This window comes from Coloeus monedula, assembly GCF_965178545.1.
Source record: "Coloeus monedula genome assembly, chromosome: 3".
Classification (NCBI taxonomy): Eukaryota; Metazoa; Chordata; class Aves; order Passeriformes; family Corvidae; genus Coloeus; species Coloeus monedula.
The window spans coordinates 21,606,437-21,619,787 of NC_138783.1; the positions used below are offsets into that span (position 1 = coordinate 21,606,437).

A 13,351-nucleotide genomic window follows, 5' to 3' on the forward strand; every position below is an offset into this window, starting at 1 on the left:
AGCAGACCATGACTGCTCAAATGGGAAAGAAAATGTGTAAGACGCATGTGATTTAGGACTCAGATATCCTGAGCAGTACACATGAAGTAATGGGAATAGTTATTTGCTCATAGCATGATGATGGGGATCTCTCAGTGGATCAGTCTGACAGAGAATTGAAACAAAGTGGAGTACTTTGATGTACAGCATTTAGCTAAACCACTGGGGTGAGTGCCACAGGATACAGCTGAGGCCAGAGGTGTCAGTGCATTCAGTGAGGATGTTCACAGAGGAACAGTTTGGTTGTGGTAGTTTAGCAGGATGTTCTGAAGGCAGCCTAAATCCTTAAGTGACAGCTGAGGGCATGCTAGGAGAAGGATCACTCCCATTACTGTCTTTGTGCAAACATCTGCTTTTGGCCACTATCAGAAAGGTTTTTGAACTAGATCAGCCTCTGGCTTTCCTGATGCATTTTTCCTGTAGCACAGCTGAGACTCTAGACTATTAGTTCTCCAGCACCTTTTAAAGCTAGGTAGTAAAATACATTTTGTATCAATCCACTAATTATTTACAGTAGGGACTTAGGCTAACTTTGCCCATGCAGTACTTTATACACCAGAAGTTAACTGCTGTCACGAGTTGTTATTTCCATTGAGAAGAGTGATTCATCTTTCCATGAGTAGTCAACTGATCTCTCAGTGGGAATCAAATTTTCATTCATGTCACCATTCTGTAGGAGAAAATACATATGGAAACAGGATACTGTGTTTGGATACATGTGTTTTCTGTTGAACTGGGTTGTCTAAGAACTTTTGTCTCAAGTGTTTTGAGTAAATTTAATATTTAATTGTCCGTGGTTAGCTTCAGAATGGTAGTTTTGAAGGAAAAGGCTTACTCTTACAGAAACAGGTACACTTCAGTATAGCTTCTGAAATGTGCCTCAGTCCTGATTAGGAAAACCAGCTTTTAGCTGCTATAACTGCTACTGGGGATGGTTTTCCAATCAATGTTTTACCTGATGTGTGTTTCTGTTGTATTTCTTTCTGGTGAAAATTTGCCTTACCTTTCTTTAATTGCTCATCAGAATGGTCTGTTAGAGATATTACTTACATTGGAAAAGCCTCCTGGGCAAGAGCTAACCATACCAGAGATGCCTACTGCACTACTGTAGCTGTGAAAATTTGGACAGAATGATCATTTGGAGAACACAATTTCAGGATCTATAAATCCAGCATATCACAAGTTACCTTGCACTTTGCTTGTGTCCCTTTGTTGAATTTTTTGTTTTTATCTTTTTGCTTCAGCTGTCTTTTTAATACTCAGTATACAGACTTAGTAGGGGAATGGAATGGAATTTGGAAATATCTGAAGTACAAATATCACAGTTTTACAACGAGAATAAATATGCTACTGAACAGCATCTGTATAAAGTTGGGGTAACAGTGTACATATTTTCAAGTATTGTATTTCTTGTGAAGACACGTCTGTGAAGGTTAAATCAAAGGGCAGCTTTTTGAGAGGGCTTTGAAACTGTGCCCCATGACAGGATACGGGATTTTGATCTATTGAGTTTTAAGAACTAAATTTATAAACAGTATTTGTCCCCAGTCCTAGTCTTGAGGAGTCAGGACGTTGGCATCCTTAAAATGATTTTCACAACACAAGCCCAAGTGCAGGAGAATCAGTTTTCCAAGTGCAGGGTCCTAAGCTTTGTGCAACCACAGGAGTGATGACAGTCAGAGGAACACTGTGAGAATGTTATCAATCATCATTTTCTTTTGGTGCTTCCTGCAGCACACTATGGTTCAGGCAATGATTGTGGTAAGAGGCTTTTAAATTGATATAAAGACCAAGTTGATTTGGCATGTTTTTTAACCAAGTGTTTATTAGTTGAAATAATCTTGGGTGTTTTTTGGCATAGTTTATGTTTGAGTGGGAACTTGAATCATTGTCAGAAGTCTGTGTATATTTGAGCATGTTAAGCTGAAGTTACCAAATGGAACTGTGGGAGGCTTTTGGCTTGTGTTTGTGGAGTATAAACCAAAGCTCCTACCTTGCTGCCTCAAGAGCCACAAAAATGTTAACAGAAGTCAGAGATGCAAGAAAAAATGTATTCCATATAGCCTGTCTACTTGCCAGTACTAGCTTTTTTCTTGGGTTACTTTCCACTATTTTTTTTTCCATCTAGTTTAAGGTATCACAAGGGATGAGACTTCCTCTGCATTCCCATGGAAATTATTTTGCAGTCCTCATAAGACTTTGTGAAATTTTTTTTCCTTATTTATATTTCCTGGTTCTTTTATTTCCAGAGCAGAATCTGCACCAACTGTCAGGGGCTGCTTTCCTGTTAGCTTCAGCAAAATGATTCAGGCTTCCTTCTTGCTCCTGTCTGCTTTTGTTCAACTGAGTGAACCAGTGAACATTCACATGCCTCAAACTACAAGTCTTTTAGGATAGGTGATACTTTGCTGACGGCTGTGAACCTTTTAAATCAACCTGCACGTATCAGGTGAAGCAGCTGGAGCTCTTAGAGTTTCTTTTATTGCATTTTCTTTTGTGTGTCTCAGACTGGGTTTTCACACAAAGTCTTCCTAACTGGTTTCCCATGTTTTCCTCTCTTCTACCCCTCTCCCCTTTAACACTAAGGTACTTGTGCATTAAGCCTCACAATAGGCTGATGGAAAGGCCAATTACAGGCACTTAAAGCTAGACTAAGATGAAGTCAACGATTCATCAGTAAGCAAAAGCTAAAATTAATCGTGTAACCTGCATGTAAGATTGGGCACTTTGTCCCCATTTCATCAAGATAATATGTCCCTAAAGGACATGTCGCTTGTATTTAGACAGTTAGGTGCCCAAGACAAACTAATTTGAATTGTTGTACGAGTCTGCAGGAACATGTGAGCTTTTGCATTTGTTTCAAACCCCAAAATATTTCTGGTCTATTGTAATTTAATTGGTTCTCTCCATTTTATCTTTTGATAATGCATAATAACATTAAATACATATTTACTCTAATTATTGTAACTAAATTCATCAGGAACTGTCGTGATAGGACACGGAACATTCATTTGAATTCATTTGATTAATGAGCCAGGTGAAGTGATTGGAAATTGCTTACTTCTCCATTCTGTCTTTGTGTTTTGCTTGTTTTGCTGAGCCAATTTCTTGTGTGTTGACTGGCTTCCCAGCTTTTAAAAAGCTTGAGCTACTGTACACAATGAGGTGTACAGTGGCAGCTGCTTCTTGAAAAGTTGCCATTTGGAAGGAAGCACAGAGGTTGTCCTGCAGACCTGCATGCACATGCAAAACATACATTACATGTGGATACGCCCTGCCTCAGGTGGGAACAGAAGCTGCCAAAGGCATACAGAGACTTTTGTAACACAGGATCAGTTTTGTGAAAGATTTGGTTTTAAATCTTTTTCTTCCCCCAAGCTGAGTTTGTAAATGGTTTCTTAGATCTGTTGTGCATTCTGATGTGTTACCCAGTCTGATAACAGATGAGCAGTTTTGCTTGCTGCCAAAACCCTGCAAAGTGTGAGCAGTATGGAGCCTAGGGAGGAATGCTGGTCTTTTAAAACTACGCCAACCTTAATATTGTAACTAAATTATGGTTTAAATCACAAAGTCATCTCAATATTCTTAGAAGAAGATGCAAACTAGGATCACTGTACATAAAGGGGGAAGATGTGTACAACACCTGTAAATACAGAGTGAAAAAGGAAAGTAAGAAGCTGTGGATATTACTCATATCAGGATATTTGTGCTGCATGATCACGGTCTCTCACCAATTTCATAGCTGAGCATTTTTAAAACATACTCACACTCCTAGTTGCTGCTCTCTCAGAGCCTTTTCTGGTGCCTGAATTGGAAAGACTGTGGTGTGGCATACAGCTGTTCTTGTCTCCTCCACAGCTCTTACAAAATGTGTCGAAAAGCAACAAAGCAGAGAAGTTTAGGTTTGGTGATGGACTAAGTTTGTGTCATCTTAAAGCTGCTCAAAAGGAAACCCTGGCCAGTGCAATTCAGTAAACTGATCACAAGTGAATTTACACCAGGAGTGGAACTTAAAAATAATTAAACACATTAACTTTTATACAAGTAAAGCTTGTCTGCCAGATACCATTAGCCTGCATCTTTGTGGCTCTGTCTGCCCTCCCACAGCCAGTATAACATGGGTGCAGGTTTTGGCTTGTTTGATGGAAATATGGGCATGATTGATACAGATCAAATTTTTGCTACTGAAAGATTCATTCATGCACTGAGCTCATGCTAGTGATTGTGTGAATGCTGCTTCCTAAACAACTTTAAAAGGTTTCTGACAGTCAGCCTGACCTGAGACAGCTAGTTTTAAAACGTCAGGAAGTTTTGTGAGGGTATTGGGGATGGAAGTTTGTTCTGTCATCCTGTAACGAAGTTCTGTGCAAATTCAGAGTACTCTTTGCTGCTTATACAGTTTTAGTGCAGCTGTATTGGTCCTACTGAGCAAATGTACAGTTTTATTTGCTGAGAGTCAGCCAAGTGGGCCTCTGTGGGAGAATGCTGATGAACGTGACTATTTTAAACCTGGGTGTCTCTCTGCTGTTTTTCAAGCACAATGTGTCCTTTTTTTCTGCATATATCATGTTGTCTTGCCCCCGCATCCCTGATTTGGCCTGGCTGCCACAAAGGTGGTAACACCTCTCAAGTTTTCATTGCATGCCCTCTTCATGATCTTGCTAATTTTTGCTCACCTGAAAAGCTCAGTCTTTTAGTTCTGTCTGTTAAGCCCTTTGAGACTGTTCAGCACCCTGAACAGTCATTATTCTTCCAGTATTCCTGCAAGACTGCAATGTCTGTTTTGGTGAGGCAGTTAAGGAGTTAAAGGCTTGTGGAGTTTCAAAGAAATGCCGGACAGCTGCTGTAAAGTATCGCTACAAATCCTAGCTGACCTCATTCTTGTCAGACAACAGTGATAATATCCAAAAGCGGGTGCAAGACAGGAAGTGTTTCAGAAAGGTATGTGTTTCATGCAAAGACATCAGAAATGTGCTTTCTCCCAGGGCCACTTAGCATAAGATCCATATTAATTTAAATGAAACAGTGAAATTCCAGCATATGTTTACAGAAATATCATTTCAGTCCGGAAAAAACATTGCTTGTTGCTCTAGTGTACAAATGGCAAAAGCAGTTGAGGTAACCACTGTATGTATTTAATATAATGATATTGCTGGCTATATGAACCTACTTTTTAAACATATGGAGGCTTCACATAATTTCTAATAGGTTTGTTTACTATTTTAAGGGGTATCTTTGACTTGAGAAAGTGGCAAAGGAAGACTACAAATCTACTTACATTTTCCCATTTACCTTATACTCAAAGACTGATTTGATATCTAATGAGCTTTTCACTAATTTAATCAACTGAGTTCCTTAGTAAGCAGAACAAAATCTCATTTTCCCCCTAATGCATTCTCTAACTTAGAATGTAAAAGAATTGGCTTTTGAAAGATTTAACATTTTTTACTAGTCAATCTACCAAGTTATCTGCAAATAGTGTCCTGTATGTACAGGTTCCCATTATTTTCATTGTACTCAAAAGTTCAGACATGAGAAAGCTTATCTTTTATTTATATTTTTCAGTAGTACCCACGTAAAAGCATGCAAATAAAAATAATTCCTACCAGATCAGAGCTCTTCTGCGGATAGTTAGCGATATTTTCCCTAAATTTCCTCTTCGTTGTCTCCAGAATTGTGCCTCTTATAGTATGAATCTGTAGTAAAAATCAAACGTAAATGATTATTTTTTTAACAAGCATATGTAAATATTGGCTGAGAGATTTCTTTAGATTGCAGAGGTCCTTACTTCAACATTAGCTTGATAAATTTTTATAAAATAATTTATTAAGAGTTAGACTAGCTCCAGTAAAGATTCTACCATTTAAAAAGGTACACATGAATAATATGATTAACTTTAATGAAGTCTAGCAGATGCCTGTAGGAATATTAAAATAAAGCACTGCTATTTAGCCTCTGATCTTTGTTTCATTTAAAAACATGTTTCTTCTGTACTTCTTTTCCTGTCTTCTTCTATAGTTTAAAAAATACTCATTTATATTGGTAGGGAATGAACAAATTCTATCTGCTGGAACTTATGTAGTAATTTCCTCTTTGGAAATTCACCTGTTCGTGAAGCTGGGTCGCTGATCTTGAAGGGCCCTTTGAAAAGTGTAGCTCAGAGCCAGGGATCATGGGGATGCTGAATGGTATAATAGTACAGGTTGGGCTTTTTTATGGAGATGTGACCTAGGACTTCAGGGGAGGTGCATGAGGAGATCAAGGCAGGCTAGTGGAGAGAAAACCTGAGTGCAGATGAACTCAGCCCTGCTACATGCCGAGGAATGAAACAAATATGACCTGTGTTTTTAGAAGATGATCCAAGGATGTAACAGAAAAGAAAGGAAAGGAAAATGGGATTATTTGGATGCAGGAAGGCATGTTTTTTGTTACTTGCTGGTAGCAACTTGTTTACTATATACACACAGTTGTTTCAAACTGAATTATATTTTAGATTTGTCTGCTGTTTCTGGAAGTTATTGCCAAGAGTGAAAAACCGCACAATACATTTCTAGTATTAAACCATCTATTACTGATGGGTAATGACAGAGTAGAGGGAGAAGGCACCAGTTAGTCTGGGTTAGCTCATGTGGTCTGGATAACTCTTTCTTGAACCCTTAGATTTCTAAAGTTCTCCTATGCTATGTTGATTTCCCGCTGCTTTCTGCATGTGATGAATTGTCTCCATGTCGATGTCAGGTAATCTCAAGTATTCCTATGATAATCTTCCTCAAACTTTTTCAGGTTATGTGCCTTCTGATCACTTTTCTAGTGGCTATTTTAATAAGATAGCAAATACCAGAAAGGCTGCAATAACACCTCTTAACAAAAGAAGTATGTTTGAGTTTTTAAAACTACAGATGGCCTGTGTTGTCACTTACATTTTACTTATCTTTGCTTTTAAATGCTACAGGCACAAAATTTTGGATCTGTAGTGGCTTTCTTGTTTAAATTCTGTATTTTTGATGGTGAAGCAGGGAATTCATTCTCTAAAGTCAAAAGGGCTAACCTTTGGAGAAAGTTTTTGTAATTTCCGAACAGTTAGTGATTCAGACACGGGAGGGAGATAAAACCAGAATCCTGTTTTACTAATTGTTGGTTAAAACAGAAAACTTTTTGTGAGATGCAGTGTAAATATTCACCTTACAAAATCATCTAGTGATGCAAGATATGAGAAATGATGTCAATCCATCAGTCTGTCTCCTTGGGTCTTTGAGGAGATCTACCACAAGGAACTTAATAAACGTGTTTTCTTGTAACAGTGATGTAAAAAATGTGTTATTTTAAGGGTTTTTTGTTTATTTTTCTTCAACATATATTGAGTTGATTTTGACCAGTTAATGTGGTGGCTTTTGTTTCTGTTCAGTTCATAATTCCAGCCAGTTCTGTGGCTGTCCCTTTTTGATCTCAGTGTATTCTGATCTTTCTCCTGCATCTTTAGACATCCAGTTGAAGCATTTACCTCCTTATGAAATGTGTAGAAGGATTTGGCACTTGTCTTCGTATTCTGAAAGGAACTAAAACCAGGCTGTTGTGATTGTCTCCATCAAAGGCTCTTCTATGGTGCACACAGAACATCAAGTAATATATTGTCTTACTGCTTAGAAAGCTCTGTTTAAAAATCTGTGGATTTGTTGGTGAAAATAGTAGGATTTCTGAATTGATTTGAAGGGGTTTTTTTTAAATCCAAGGAATTGAGACACTTGTTCAATTCATGTTTTAGCCTTTGTGCTACTGAGCATTTTAAGGTGGATAATTGAGATAAGGCCTGGCATGGATGAGTTAAAGGTGTCAGTTTTGTGAGTAGTTACCTGTGAAACGTAGAAATGTTCAAAATCACAACATCTTGCTCTCTCTTGCATACTTGGAATGACACCTACATATGCATTAATAACCAAGAGGAAATATTAAAGTATTAATAGGGTGCATGAAAGTCCTGATAGTAGCAAGGGAAGGTGGTGTTTCCAAAGAGCAAGGCTGTAGTTTGGGGTGGTTAGACATGCCTTCCTTGAATGAATGGGATAAAATACCTAAGTCACTCCACCGCTGTCACCTCTCTCCACACTTACAGCCTGTTTATGTGCTCTTTGAGTAGCAGTTGTGCAAACTCTCTTGACCGGCATTGTCTTACGGAATTCTTACAATTGCTCCAAGAAAACCATTTGCATTGCACCTGTGGCAGTTTGGTAGGAGTTGCTTGTGCTCTGCTTTGGCTCTCTGCCCTTCTTTCAGAAGGCACCATTTGATTCTTCTGAGCCTGTTTCTGCTCTGCTAAAGGGGGTAGTGATGCTGCCCTGTTTTGGTAAGGCATGCTTCTGATCGAGAGGTGAAAGACCAGATAGAGCCTTCTTTTTACCAATCCCGAGAGAACTTGAATGCAGTGCAGTCTCTGAAGGAGATTTAAGGAAATCCCGCTGGGATTTGATTCTGTGTCTGAGTCATTTGAGCTTGTTTTTTGACCCATTAATAAACCTTGTCACACTACTGCTGTTGCCTTTTGTTATAGTCATTACATTCCTCTGGAGTCTCTGTAGCCATTGTCTGTTTTGTTTCTTTGGTTTTGTTTTCCTTCACTAGGGATAGATTTTTAAGTTGGCAGAAGGCATAAAATTCAGTTCCCACCACCCGAAAACTCTGTGCGTTTGCATGGGGTATATAATAGCCATGCAAGCTCCATTGCACGTTCCCTTTGGGAAAGTGCAGCTTCCAGTCTCCCTCCAGTAGGTTGCAGCCTTAGTGGGCTGGGAGTATTCCTCCTCCTTGCCTTTCTGCAGCCGGTACTGGAAAAGGAAGCAGTGCCACAGAGGAAGGTATAGGAAAGGGCTCTAAAGACCCAGATATGGCTGTGGGATATTCAGCTCTGCGGAAAGCTCTTCTTAGCCTTTTGTTTGTGCGCGGAGGCACACACAGGCTCTCCCCATGGGACAGATACCTAATGTATTTGAAAGAGTCTCTGTGAGCTTTGGCTTTCTACTGAGTGTGTGTGGGCCATTTGGAACAGACAGCTTTCTCAGAGGGGACAAAGGTCAGTTTAAAATTTTTAGGTGTACTATGTAATGCAAGCTGTTGGCAGATTTGGAAGATACCCTTGAAATCTTTGTCAAGGAAGAGGCCTTTTGTTTCCAAGAGAAAGTTTTGGATGCAGAGTGGGAAGAGGACTATTTGCTAGATATGTCTGAAATATGTTTGTTTTGAAAGCCACTACTGAACTAGGGGTAAACTGTGAGCCTGGTTTATATTCCTCAGGGCAGGGGAAGATGGAATCTGTTGTTTATCTGAGTGCAGGTTTTCCCCAGGGTGCTCATATACACTACAGAATATTCATTAAGCTGTTGGCATTGTATCTCTAAATCTTTTCTTTGGTTTCAGGTCTTAAATTAAAAAACACAAGCCAGATACCCCCACTCCTCCCAAAATAAACCTAAGTTGTGAAACTGTCCTTCACGCTTTTGCTGAATGAAGCACAAACACCTACTGTTTTCTGGCAAACCCTGTTTATCAATGTAGACACTCTTCTGAGAGTTGTTTCACAGTCCTGCACAGTCTTTACCTGACCTTCAGAAAGACTGATGACAAAGGGAATAGTTGTAAGGCAGATTTCTGCCTATTTCAGATTTGGGGTTATCAGAGTTTTCCAGTACATGACATTGAACAACTACCAGGGAAAAAAAAATATTTTGCTTCTCTCAAGTTACCGTTGGCTTTAAAGTAAGAAGCCAGGAAAGGGACATGCCATTTACATATGTTTAGAAAACCTTCAAAACATCTTGTTTTAAATTTTAATTAAGAGAGTTAGGTCTATTGTCATGGCACTATGGAGAAGCTTTCCAAGCTGGTTTGAGAAGATAAGTGCATTTTCTTTGTTATTTTGCATTCCCTAATATTGTGATATATTGTGCTACCATTTTAGCTGTACAGTTGGTCATATTTTGTACACTACTTTTAATATTGCCAAAAGGATACCATTAATAATGAGCAGGAACAAAATGGTTAGCTGGTTTTAACTGAGGTGTCATGTTTCAGCTATTTCAGCTCAGCTGTTGTAGAGGGTCAAAGACAAAGAAGATTTCAATTTCTAGAACTTTGCTTCAAGATGGAAAGTAGACCTGCAGCCCTGTGGTTCAAAGTCACCAAGTTAAGAAATTGATTTGGCAGTTCACAGGATTGTTGCTGAGATAAAATGAGAGCAAAGTGAGGGAAGAAGGAGTGTTCAGTGGGAAGGAAGCATCAAGAAAATAGACAGTCTGCTTAGGAAGACTTAGAAGCAGATGGAGCCATGAGAAACTGAACAAAATATCATCATAAATAGTGGGTTTGCCATACACTTAGAGAGATTTGAGCACACATTTTCTGTGGGTGCTCTTCTGGACATTGCTACTGTGAAATGGCTTTTGTAGACTTGAGTTTTACACATCTGCTGCTACTACCTGTACACCTTGCATGTTTTGGGTGATAATTTTGTTTGTTTGAAGAAACTAAAGATAATTTCATACTGCTTTCAAGGTAATCTACCGGGTTTTTTATTTGCTTCACAGTGAATGGAAGTGATCTGTCCTTCCTTCAAGCAACCATTACTTTTACAGGATGTTTAAGGTGAAATAGCCATATACAGTAATGTAGATTATAGCCACATTTATCAAAGTGACTGCTGTAAATTTGGACTGAGTAATAATTTTTAAAAGCAATTCTGAAATTTTCCATTTTTCTCTTGCCCCAGTGACTCCCTTTATCCTTTTTATATTTAGTGGAGTAACCAAGATACCTGGCTGAGACATGAATCTTGCCTAACAGTACACTTTGTACTCAATGTACAATTGGTTCACAACTGTACACTATAAAAGATGTTTAAAAACATCTAGACTAACATGGAAATTATGTAACTGTGGTGCAAACTTCAAAAGAAAGCTTGGGGGTTTCCCCCCGCCTGCTTTGCTTTGTTTAGGTACATGTTTGGGCCGGTTTTTTATCCGTGCACTCTTGCAAATCCTTCGTATTTGTACTCTTAAGTAACTGGTTCATCGGGAACTTTTAACAAACTGTGTAATCTCACAGTGGGAAGATATCATTTTTTGGTTTTTCTTTTTCCTAGTTTCCATATTCTTTTAGGGTGTGGTAAAATGAAATTTAGGTTGGTCTTTCCTTTTTTGACCTGCCAAAGTGTTTGTTCTGTTAGCATTGCTCTGCTCCCTGTAAATCAGACATTCTTCTCGGGCTGCGTCAGGTTACTAATGACATGATTAATGCAGGAAGGGTAGAGAAGGATGACGTAGTGGCTCATGCAAAGTTTACCTGAGAATTATCTGTAGCTCTCTACTGTTTAGTGTCTGTGTGAGTCATGGCCTGAAGCTCTGCCATTCCCTGTTCTTCAGCTGGGCAAGATCACACTTACCTCATTCTATGTATGCATTTCTCCCTTTCCTGCCAGATCTGATTAGAAGCACTTTTGTTTTAAACTCTGTTTATGAAACATTAAATACACTTTTTGCAGATAGCTGACCATAAGGCTAAAAGAAAAGTGCCATTAGATATCTGTGATCCAGACAGCTTTAGAAACTTTCTCTGTCCTTACATGAATTCTGATTTTTATCAGCTGAAGTCTTTTTCACGTTCATGGGTTTAACAGTGGTAGTGTGATGATATTAGTGAGCTTTGCAATAGGACCAATGCAATGAGTCAGTTGCTGTCTGTCAGTAGTCTCCTGTTTCTTCTTGTGTATTTGTACAGATAAAAGCTTACAAAATACAAACAGCAAGTTTGTGCTGCTGTCTCCAGCTTTTGAAACTTCCTTGGGCTGCAGGTGCAAGAGTTCCCATCAAATTTGGTTCACCTATTGGTTCCTTAATGAAGCATTTGGGAAATGTATCTTACTGATATGAAACCATGGGCGTGTTCTGTGATACACTTTGAAGCCGTGGCTGTTCCCTTACTGAGGGCTGGCTCAATGTACCTGCTGACAATATTTGTTCTGCTGTTTGTGTATGTGTGTCCTTTAACTGTCACATGTTCTTAAGTGTCTCTTAGAAGACCAGAATAAAATCAGTGTAGAATTTCAAGTAATGCTGATTATTTTTTCAAGATTCCTTTGTTTTGTCTGTAAAACTGTCACAAAGTCGTTGGCATCCTTCAGGACTTCAGCTTTCCTCAGCAGAAACTGTCACCTTTACTCTGTGTGAGTTGCTGTCTGAATTATCTTGTGCAAAAAGTGCTTAATGTTTAACTGTACAAGAATATGCTGAAAGCAGGCTATCATTTTCCAGCCAGCTTGCATCTCACAACCTGCCAAAGCCTATATCAGGAATATATTGTGTGGGAAAACGTTCTAAAATGATAGACAGAAAAATGTCTTGTGGGAAACGTAAAATGCCTTGAGACTCATTCTGTTAATAAAGAATGTTTTTACAAGCACAGTATCATCCCCTTTACTTTTTGACATTTTCAAAAATGAAAGCTTGAGAGCATAACATTTTTCTAGAATGTAAACAACCTTGATAAGTGGAAAAGTGACATTTCTTGGAAATAACATTGCCTTAAGAGAAAAGAATGGTTGAAGTGAGTAATTACCCAGAAAAAAACCCCAACTTAGTTCTAAAAGGCTCAACTACTTCTAATAAAGGCTATACTGATGCCTGAGATAAAATTTTATGTGCACTTCGATTACATTTTGCAAACATATCGTAAAGGAAAACAAGCATCCTATGATGTGTAAATCTCAGAAGGTGCACCAGATGAGTAAATTCTTATTGTAAACATATGATTAAAATATCTAAAAGTTCTCTAATGCAATGTGAACACATTTTACGTACATTGCAGTATGTGCTAATGGAGTTAATGGTTATAATTACACAGATGCCTGAATGTGGATGGCAGAAGTTCATGTTCATCTTAATGTTGTCTGTATTTAATTTTCCTGCTTTTAAAGGAATTGTTTACGTAAAAGAATAACATGGATTTTATTCAGTGAGTCAGTGTTTAGGCAAAAAATAAGCATATTGTTTGACACGTGCCTTTATGTAAGCTGTGTTTCTAGAATCTGTCTTTCAGTTTGAGCAGTGAAATGATATTTCTGGCTTTTGTTTTCTTCTGGTGAAATAGCCAGTGCCTTGGCTGTAGGACTGATTTTTTTGCTTCTTGTGTAAACCCCTCTTCTTTCACAGTTTCACTGAGAAAGTTAATCAAACAAAGCTTTAAAATGCCTTTTTTTTTTTTTTTTTCCAAAACGGAGAGGCACTGAATGAAGTAGAAGTGTAAAAAGTAACTGTTGTGTAAAACTTGT

The 13,351-nt window shown here is 38.4% G+C and overlaps 1 protein-coding gene across 3 annotated transcripts in view; it reads right to left on the reverse strand.

Moving 5' to 3' along the window:
* FILIP1L (filamin A interacting protein 1 like) overlaps nucleotides 1-13,351 on the reverse strand; it is a 189,339-nt gene that overhangs the window by 96,621 nt on the left and 79,367 nt on the right. For all 3 annotated transcript variants that reach the window (XM_082278569.1, XM_082278567.1, XM_082278568.1), the window contains exon 3: nucleotides 5,646-5,735. The gene's annotated coding sequence lies outside the window, so the exon portion shown is untranslated. The remainder of the gene's footprint in view (nucleotides 1-5,645; nucleotides 5,736-13,351) is intronic.